This window comes from Nyctibius grandis, chromosome Z, assembly GCF_013368605.1.
Source record: "Nyctibius grandis isolate bNycGra1 chromosome Z, bNycGra1.pri, whole genome shotgun sequence".
NCBI classification, from domain to species: domain Eukaryota; kingdom Metazoa; phylum Chordata; class Aves; order Nyctibiiformes; family Nyctibiidae; genus Nyctibius; species Nyctibius grandis.
This window is the reverse complement of record NC_090695.1, coordinates 57600697-57608919: the sequence shown is the minus strand read 5'-3', so window position 1 is coordinate 57608919 and position 8223 is coordinate 57600697.

Genomic DNA, 8223 nt, shown 5'->3' with positions numbered 1-8223 from the left:
TCCTTCTTGAACTGAGGGGCCCAGAACTGGACACAATACTCCAGATGCGGCCTCAGCAGGGCAGAGTAGAGGGGGAGGAGATCCTCTCTCGACCTGCTGACCACACCCCTTCTAATACACCCCAGGATGCCATTGGCCTTCTTGGCCACAAGGGCACACTGCTGGCTCATGGTCATCCTGTTGTCCACTAGGACCCCCAGCTCCCTTTCCCCTACGCTGCTCTCCAACAGCTCTGCCCCCAACTTGTACTGGTACATGGCGTTGTTCTTGCCCAGATGCAGGACTCTACACTTGCCCTTGTTATATTTCATTAAATTTCTCCCCGCCCAACTCTCCAGCCTGTCTAGGTCTCTCTGAATGGCTGCGCAGCCTTCCGTTGTGTCAGCCACTCCTCCCAGTTTTGTGTCATCAGCGAACTTGCTGACAGTGCACTCTAATCCCTCATCCAAGTCATTAATGAATATATTGAATAGAACTGGTCCCAGAACCGACCCTTGAGGGACTCCGCTAGACACAGACCTCCAACTGGACTCTGTCCCATTGACCACCACTCTCTGGCTTCTTTCCTTCAGCCAGTTCACAATCCACCTCACTACCCAATCATCCAGACCACACTTCCCCAGTTTAGCTGCGAAGATGCTGTGGGAGACCGTGTCAAACGCTTTACTGAAATCGAGATAGACCACATCCACAGCTTTACCATCATCTATCCACCGGGTAACATCCTCATAAAAGGCTATCAAGTTGGTTGAGCATGACTTCCCCTTGGTGAAGCCATGCTGAGTGCCCCTAATGATCCCCTATCCTTGATGTGCCTAGAGACAGCACCAAGAAGAAGTTGCTCCATCACCTTTCCGGGGATGGAGGTGAGGCTGACCGGTCTATAGTTACCCGGGTCCTCCTTCTTGCCCTTTTTGAAGACTGGAGTGACATTCGCTTTCCTCCAGTCCTCAGGCACCTCTCCCGTTGCCCATGACTTAGCAAAGATGATGGAGAGTGGCCTAGCAATGACTTCTGCCAGCTCCCTCAGCACCCGCGGGTGCATCCCATCAGGGCCCATGGATTTATGGACGTCCAGATTGCTTAATTGGTCCCTGACCCAGCCCTCATCCACCAAGACAGATTCTTCCTCTATCCTGACTTCTTCTGAGGCCTCAGGGGTCCGGGGCTCCTCAGGACAGCCTCCAACACTATAGACAGAGGCAAAGAAGGCATTCAGTTACTCCGCCTTCTTTTTATCCTCTGTCTCCAGGGCCCCCACCTCATTCATCAGTGGGCCTACATTGCCTCTAGTGTTGGCTTTACCTGCAATGTATTTGAAGAAGCCCTTTGTGTTGTCCTTGACCTCTCTTGCAAGGTTTAATTCCAAGGAGGCCTTAGCTTTCCTAGTTGCCTCCCTACATCCTCTGACAACAGACTTATATTCCTCCCAAGTGGCCAGCCCCTCCTTCCATGATCTGTACACGCTCTTCTTCCACTTGAGTGTGCCCAGCAGTTCCCTGTTCAACCATGCACGTCTCCTGGTACCCTTCCTTGACTTCCTACCTGTTGGGATGCTCTGATCTTGAGCTTGGAAGAAGCAGTCCTTGAATGCTAACCAACTATGTTGGGCCCCCTTACCTTCTAGTACCCTGTCCCATGGGATTTCCCCTAGCAATTGCTTGAAAAGGCCAAAGTTGGCCCTCCTGAAGTCCAGGGTTGTGATTCTGCTAGCTATTCTGTTCCTGCCACATGAGATCCTGAACTCTACCATCTCATGGTCACTACAACCAAGGCTGCCCTCAACCTTCACCTCTTCAACCAGACCCTCCTTGTTAGTGAGGATCAGATCCAGCAGCGCTCCTCTCCTAGTTGGCTCATCCACCATTTGCATCAGAAAGTTATCATCAACGCACTGGAGGAACCTCCTGGACTGAGGATGGCTGGCTGAGTAAGCCTCCCAGCAAATATCAGGGTAGTTGAAATCCCCCATGACAACCAGGCCCTGTAATTGCGAGACTGCTCTCAGCTGCCTGTAGAAGGCCTCATCACCCTCCTCATCCTGATCCGGTGGCCTGTAATAGACACCCACAACAGTATCACCCCTGCCAGCCTGCCCCTTAATTCGCACCCACAAACTCTCAACTCGCTCCTGATCCGCTTCTGGAGTAATAACCATTTTCACTGAATGATAAGGGCGCATATTTTGTATGTATCATTACAGATACATCCCCATTCCACTATTTACATTGTTTTACATACAAAAATATTAATTAAAATTTGCCCTTTTATCACCCACTCACCCACTCTCACAAAAATTCACCTACAGTTAGCTTTGCATATATTTTCATTAATATTTTTGTATCATTAATAAACTTGTCATTTACTTTCAAGGTTTTATCTGGGTATGTCTATCCACAACAGTCAAAGCACATATTCTTACAGAACCCAGTCATGCTTTCCTTCCATTGTCAATCCTCACTAGGTACCAACATATACAACATTTTCTAAATTTTAGCTAGATATTTAAATTAGAAGAGCGTGGTCCTTCTTTTTCAGCTCCTTTTTAGTGGAGATTTTGTCATTGAGCCATTTAAGAAACTTTTTAGAAAATTCCTTGTATCAATTAGAACACTTTCTCTATATGTTTATTGACTCCTCCAAAGGCTGGGCATAACTTCCCTGTGAAAAAGCTATACTCATGCTTCCCCATTACTTTTATCCATATATCTACTAATGGTATTCTTTAACATAATTTTTTACAAATTTCCCTGGTACAACATGCAGACTTGATGATCTGCTTTTTTCTAGATCTTGCAGGAACTGGTTTTGGGGCATTTTTGAGATTTTTAAACACTTCCGTCATTTTTTCTGGTGCTGATAGCTCTGATAGACTATACCCTGATTTCATAGATATGCAATAGATGGAATCATATCTGATTCTGCTACAAGTTTTAGGTAAATATCATAAGACATCAGTTTGTTGTTCTTCATCCTAATGTTTTGTTCTAACTCCTCTTCTGCTGACACTTTGCACAAAATCCTTTGCAACTCACTGCCTATAACAAAAAGCTCCAGCATGGGAATCCCCTAAATGTCCTTCATACTAATCAGTGAAGCAAAGAATTCCCTTAACTTTATGGTAATAATTACATTGGCCGTATAAAGTTTTTATATTCTTTGTTGGGCTTCTTGCTTCTGCCTTGTTTGAAAAGATTTCATCACTAGTCTTCATGGTTTACAAAGTTGTTCCTTGACTTTTTTAATTATCATTTTGTCTAATCATAGTTTAATGTTTAACTTGCCAAAGTGTATGCCTTTTTTTCATGTTTGGAAATTGGTACCACTTTTGAAGATTTATTTTTATTCCTAATAATAGTTTTTGCTATATTGCTTAATCATGATTCCTTTGAGGTGGAATCATTTTTTTGATAGATATAATTCCTATGGTCTGTAATCTCTAATATGATGTCTTCGGCACTTGCAAGTAATTAATTCTTTTGGCCATACCTTTTAATTTCTTTTAACAAGCCTCTCCTTTTTTTTTTTATGGAACACTGTTTTTCACAGCTCAACATTACACCCATGGGCCTTTTTAGAGATAATTTTTTCACCGATGCATCCTGAACTTGACTATATAGTGGGGGAAGTTCTAGAACAGCTCTTCAGTTGTAATATTTTGAGATGAGTCATGTAGATTGCTCACGACTGATGGATTAAGTTAGTAACAGCTTATTCTCTTTTGACGTTTCTGCCTATTTACTCCAAGATGTTAAAGTATGTGCATTATGTTTTATTACTAGGCTCTGCTTATTTGTCTAATTGTGGTAATTGAATCATTCTGCTATTCCTATGGAGCTTTCTGCCTTCACAGCCTTTTTCTTCTCACACTGTAATTTGTTTCTGAGGACCATTTGCTGCTTTCAATATATGCATATATATATAACCAGCCCATTCTACTCTGTGCAGTAAACTACAAAGTGCTGGTCCTTCCTTTGACTTTGTCTACATTTTTATTTGTTGTACTTGCCTCTCTTTGTCTCTCCTGACTTTTACTTTTTATTTTTTTATTAAAAGTAAGTTGGATGAAAGAAGGTACAGTTCTGTTTGTGCTTCTTTTGTCTTGCCTTTCTAAGGAGTAAAACATGACACTTTTGTCTGGGATTGCCTTCATTTGAAGACAAATAGAGCTGAATGAGTAAAACATGAATAAAATTAAAAAGCTTGTTATTTCAAATATAAGCTAATGTCTTTGAATTATTCAATTACATTGTACTATAGCTATTAACCAAGGACTTTTTGCTGACAGTTGACATGCTTTAGAACATAGCCAAGGCCACCTTACTCAGAATAACATCTGAACTTTTTCATTGTTTGCTGAGTGACAAATTTCTGAGAGACTGTTTTCTCAGAGATGCAGTGCGTTATTCTTTAGCCCCTCTGTATTTAAGATGGTAAAAGCTGTTTGAGAATACAATGAAGTGGCCTCTCATTTTGTTAAACAGAGATTCTCATATGTATTCGAGAAATCTGTTGTTTAATTCTGCATTTTCATTTTTCCTAATTTTTTCAAAGGGCCAACACTGAATAAAGCATTTGGGGTCTTTTTTTTTCACTCTTTTCTTGTGTAAATAATCCCTTCGATGACAGATGACATGGGAAATTAATTTACCTTTCTCTAATGAATAATGACAGTGTAAACAGTCTTCTGCTATGGATAGAAACATGGTTTAAGATAAAAAGGAAAGTCACAGTATTTTTGTTTAAAAAATATAGTGAAAGAACAATGAATGTAAAATTGAAATAATCTAGATTCAGGTCTTTATACCCTAGATTCATAAAACATACACTGTTGCTGTTATATATTTTGCTCTTATTACTGCTGTTCGTCCACTGCAATACCAAAATTAGGAAAGAATAAAAAGAGAGTATCGTGCTCCCTTCACCATTTTGCCAATTATTTTTGTATACTTGTAATTAAAGCCATTCTGATTTTCCATATCAAGCTTGACTTGCCGAGATTAATACCATCGCTTAACAAAAGAGATTATCTGTGTTGTTAGTAGATTTTTTGCATACTGGTACAAATAAGATTAGATGCAGCACGCAAAGCAAGCTGTAAGTACATGACATTTTCCCAATAAGTGTTTTTCATTGTTTTGAAGTGTGCATAAAACTCTTGCCATATCAAATCTTCTGACTCTGTTCCATATGTCATTTAGGATTTGAATTCTGCCAGTACCCAATCTACCTGACAAGAACCATAACTTCTGTTACAAAACACTTTATGTTTGCATACTGATCCATTTAAAGATACAAAATAGCCAAGTTTAAACCCACTACATAGTAATGAATCCTTTGAAACTTCTGTATACTCAGGAAAAAAACATTCATTGACTTTTTTCTCCTTGAACAAGAACAGGCAGATTGGGTCAGGTGTGATCAGGTACTTGTATTCACACTTGCATACAATTCCACATTCAACCTTTCAGATCCTTAAGGTTTTTAAAATATAGTACAAAATGCTTACTGCTCTGAAGACCCACAAAAATTTTAAATTATGAAAATGGAACCATATATAAATCAATTACAATCTTGCCATCAATAGTGACCTATTACCCTTTTTACCTAAGATGTTAGTAAAGATTAAGAGCTTTGCCAGCATAAATGTACAACTATTTGTCCAGGTAGGAGGCATCTTTTCCTTAACTGGGAAAAGGTACTTTTATTTCAAAACAAGGATACCTTGATGAGAAACTATTTCAGGATAACTATCACAGTACAATTATACTAATATCATCATAGTATATTTCCATGTGTAAACAGTTTCCAGGGCACTCCCTTATTACAAATGAAACTTCATAGAATAATTGTTTCTTTTTTTTTTAATCTTTCTAAAAATATCCAAAATATTGCTTTATGTGACATAGGTAAAACCTTATGAGTTGGAAAAGTTTATTAGTATGGTTGAAATAGTCCAGGATGCACTATTTCGCTTGTGTACCACTCTGAACACAATATAGCACTTAGACAAGGAGCTCAGTAGGATGCAAAAGATTACATGTCTGTACATTTATTAATGATAAAAAATCTACATTTACATTACGTACATATAAAAGAAAATGGATGAGGGTTTAAGACAATCATGAGCCACTGGAAAAAATGTTTAGTTCATGCTATGGATATCTATTATAATAAAATAATTTCTGCTCTGAAGTTACTAGTATTTATTTAAGTCAGATATTTGACTACACATGCAAATGAATTGATCCAATGTAGTCTGACATACTGATCCGTATATTTGTACATGATATATAAGTATCACACTACATTTTCTTATCCTTTCTGAACCGTTGAAGAAATTTACTCATTGACGTGAAAAAAGTAGAAAGTTAACTGCAAAATACTTTAGCAACTGATATGAAATCCTCGAAAAATCAGTAATTTGTCCAATTATCCCTCTGTGTGCTGCTAATTACATAGAAGTTAAAACAGTTTTATGATGAAAATTAATGGATTCTGAAGTTTATAATGTAATTTTAGATGTTTGTAACAGATACATAACAGTAAATGCAGCTTTTCTGCATTTGCTATTCAGATGATGGTGCAGAACTACTCAGTTTTCCAGGATGAAGGTACATACTTATTCATTTGGAGAAATAAAGAGCCGTTGTAAAACATTTTATTTTGCCGTTCCAGTTAAACAGGAACTGAAAAATCCTTTCTGTCTTGGTGCATTCTTTCTTTCATTGGCAGCAGACTATAATAATATCATAATTTCATTTTATGATGGACCCCGCAGTTTCTCTCTCTAATAGCCTTCTTAGACTTTCAGTATCATTGTAATGATTGCAAGACATGAATGCCTCCTGCAGTGTTTAAAGTGGCTTCAGCGTATAACATAACACATTTTTATAAGCAAGTGACACTTCCCTGTGTTTTCAGTTCTCCGAAATAATTTAGAATGTACGTTATGAGTTCAAATAAATGTGTTAACTAATAATACTGCAGTACTGCAAAGAAAGATTTTATATTTTTCTTCTTGAGATTCTTTGTTAAACTTCTGTTGCATCTCATTGCATTGTTCAAAGAAACTAATAATCTGTTACGAGATATAAAAAAGCTTATGAAAAAATTGTTTCAGATATTGGAGACTTCTAAATTGAACACCCACATTAAAAAAAAAAAAAAACAGAATGTTGCTTTTTCACTTAAAGAGAGCTTCATGATTTTAATCTTGCAATTCTATACCAAAATGCCAATCCTTTCTTAGCTAGAATGTTTCCAAATCATAGCTCGTCTAATTTCTAAATTATGGTTAATTTCTGAACTATGGTTCTGCCTAATCATGACTATAGATGAAACAGTTAAGTTTCTCCAGATAGAGCTGCTCAGTTCTTTCAAACCAAGAAAATGACAATAGGGTATAAGTGGCCTGGCTGTGACCATCCACTTTTGCTAGGGAATTGCTGTCTTCTGTTTATGGAAGCATACATTGTCCATCATCAGTTCCTGGGAGCCAACATATCCATATTTTATGGATTCCAGTTAAAAATATAAGGGCAAAATGTCCATCCCTGATAATCTGACATGTCAAATAAGTGTAAATTTAGGGGATTTTCTACTGCAAAGGGCAATTGAGTTTGTAAGTCATGCTCCTAATGGTTCCTGTAGGGCCTAATAAGAAATGAAGACTAGTCTTCTGTTTATCTTCAAATCTAACCGAATATAAGCAAGTTTCATCCCAAAAATCTTTCTCAGATGAAAAAAAGGAAGGGAAGGGAAGGAAGGGAAGGGAAGGGAAGGGAAGGGAAGGGAAGGGAAGGGAAGGGAAGGGAAGGGAAGGGAAGGGAAGGGAAGGGAAGGGAAGGGAAGGGAAGGGAAGGGAAGGGAAGGGAAGGGAAGGGAAGGGAAGGGAAGGGAAGGGAAGGGAAGGGAAGGGAAGGGAAGGGAAGGGGAGGGGAGGGAAGGGAAGGGAAGGGAAGGGAAGGGAAGGGAAGGGAAGGGAAGGGAAGGGAAGGGAAGGGAAGGGAAGGGAAGGGAAGGGAAGGGAAGGGAAGGGAAGGGAAGGGAAGGGAAGGGAAGGGAAGGGAAGGGAAGGGAAGGGAAGGGAAGGGAAGGGAAGGGAAGGGAAGGGAAGGGAAGGGAAGGGAAGGGAAGGGAAGGGAAGGGAAGGGAAGGGAAGGGAAGGGAAGGGAAGGGAAGGGAAGGGAAAGAATTTGCATGATGTTGACTCCTGAGTTA